Source organism: Pongo pygmaeus, chromosome 1 (genome assembly GCF_028885625.2).
Source record: "Pongo pygmaeus isolate AG05252 chromosome 1, NHGRI_mPonPyg2-v2.0_pri, whole genome shotgun sequence".
NCBI lineage: Eukaryota > Metazoa > Chordata > Mammalia > Primates > Hominidae > Pongo > Pongo pygmaeus.
The window spans coordinates 149,032,584-149,035,038 of NC_072373.2; the positions used below are offsets into that span (position 1 = coordinate 149,032,584).

General features: G+C 36.4%; 1 pseudogene; it reads left to right on the forward strand.

Moving 5' to 3' along the window:
* The first annotated feature begins 367 nt into the window (after window positions 1–367).
* On the forward strand, window positions 368–1,032 carry LOC129011961 (large ribosomal subunit protein uL30-like; annotated as a pseudogene).
* The last annotated feature ends 1,423 nt before the right edge of the window (window positions 1,033–2,455 follow it).

Below are 2,455 nucleotides of genomic sequence, written 5' to 3' on the forward strand. Positions count from 1 at the left end.
GAGGCCAAAGCGGGTGGATCACCTAAGGTCAGGAGTTCAAGACCAGCCTGGCCAACATGGTGAAACCCCGTCTCTACTAAAACACAAAAATTAGCCGGGCATGACCGGTGCCTATAATCCCAGATACTTGGGAGGTTGAGACGGGAGAATCCCTTGAACCCGGGAGACGGTGGTTGCAGTGAGCCAAGATGGCGCCACTGCACTCCAGCCTGGGTGGCTGAGCGAGACTCCATGTCAAAAAAAAAAAAAAAAAAAAAAAAAAAAAGCCTCTTTTCTGGCTGGAACCATAGAAGGTGTTGAAGAGAAGAAAAAGAAGGTTCCTGCCGTGCCAGAAACCCTTAAGAAAAAGTGAAGGAATTTCACAGAGCTGAAGATCAATCACCTAAGAAAGAAGTTTGTCCAAAAGATGCTTCAAAAGGCAAGGAGGAAGCTTATCTGTGAAAAAGCAAAGCACTATCACAAGGAATATAGGCAGATGTATAGAACTGAAATTCGAATGGTGAGGATGGCAAGAAAAGCTGGCAACTTCTATGTACCTGCAGAACACAGATCGGTATTTGTCATCAGGATCAGGGTTATCAATGGTGTGGCCAAAAGGTCCGAAAGGTGTTGGGGCTTCTTCGCCTTTGTCGAATCTTCAGTGGAACTTTTGTGAAGCTTAACAAGGCTTCAATTAACATGCTGAGGATTGTAGAACCATATATTGTATGGGGGTACCCAAATCTGATGTCAGTAAATGAACTAATCTACAAGTGTGGTTATGGCAAAATCAATAAGAAGAGAATTACTTTGACAGACAATGCTTTGATTGCTCGATCTTTTGGTAAATATGACATCATCTGCATGGAGGATCTGATTAATGAGATCTATACTGTTGGAAAACACTTCAAAGAAGCAAATAACTTCCTGTGGCCCTTTGAATTATCTTCTCCAAGAGGAGGAATGAAGAAAAAGACCACCCATTTTGTAGAAGGTGGAGATGCTGGCAACAGACAGGACCAGATCAACAGGTTTTTTAGAAGACTGAACTAAGGTGTCTACCATGATTATTTTTCTAAGCTGGTCATTTAATAAACAGTACCTGCTCTCAAATTGGAAAAAAAAGAGAGTGCAATGTTTTTTAGTGAATAAACAGGAGTTATACATCACCCACAGTGTTTATTCATTTGAGTGTATGGCCAGGCCAAATTCCTATGTTTTTCATGGTGATAAAAAGCCAAGAAACGCTGATAGGGCAGTTTTGTTTGTGAAGGGTAGAGTGTCTACTTTTCAATTAGACTACAAATTCTTCCAGGGAAAGATCCTTGTCATTGATTCATTTAAATATCAAGTACAGTGTAGGCACATACTTAGTCCCCTAAGAAACAATAGAACGAGGCCAGCTAGTGTAGTGACTTGTTAATTGCTACCAGAAAAGCTGAATTACAAATAAACTATTGTTTCAAGCCTGGGGGGAAAAATCATATATATATATAAATAATGGAAAATAACAGGAGGTGCTGAATCTAAGAAAAGTTTCTGTGATCTTAGGAAAAAAGTTAGAAATGTAAATTGGTTGAATAATTGTAAAATGCAATTGGTAAATATAAATTGCCTGAGAAAAAGTTCACAGAGAACATTCAGGCTAAACATCTAAATTTTTAAGTTAAAAGTAATAGTGATTATTCATAATTATATATATTTATCCAAAATAATTTTTAAAATAGCGATACATCTAGAAAAGCAGAAACTGACTGGATAATTGTTCATAAAGCTGCAGAGTATAGCTGTTAAGTGCACAAATTTTGAGCTCAATAGCCAGGGTGTGTAACAGAGTGCCACTTCACATCAGTATTACCTAGAGCAAGCAAAGATAGGGTATTCTACCTCTCTCTTACTTGTTTCTCCTCATCAGTAAAGTGGTGGAACAATAGTACCTAGTACTTTTGTACTTAGCTCAGACCTTAATAGTACTTAGCTCATGGAGATATTGTGAGGTTGACGCTAGTTGATAAGTAAGGAAGCACTTAGAAGAGTGCTAGGCACATGTTAAGCTTTATATAATGTTTACTGTAATAAGTATTTTCTTATGTCACCCTTTGCTTACTATTAACCAGTGACTGAACAAAGTAGTCAATACGTGAATATATGAATATATACCTAATATATAAACACACATATGCATATATACATATATAAAATCATGACAATTTAATTAGATGAAAATGGCTGTTATCAATGTAAAGCATACATCTTAAGATCTTGCAATGTAAAAAGTCAATGCTGATAAGACCTATATAAAACACTGAATTTTATTTCACTTTATGTGGGTGTGCCCAAAAGTTTGTAGAAAAAAAATATTACCATAGTGAATCTTATTTTCACTGAATTATCAACTTTTGATTTTAGAGATATGCTTTCCCCTAAAATGTGTTTTTGACAATAACATTCTTTTATTTTAGAATGTTTATTTTTG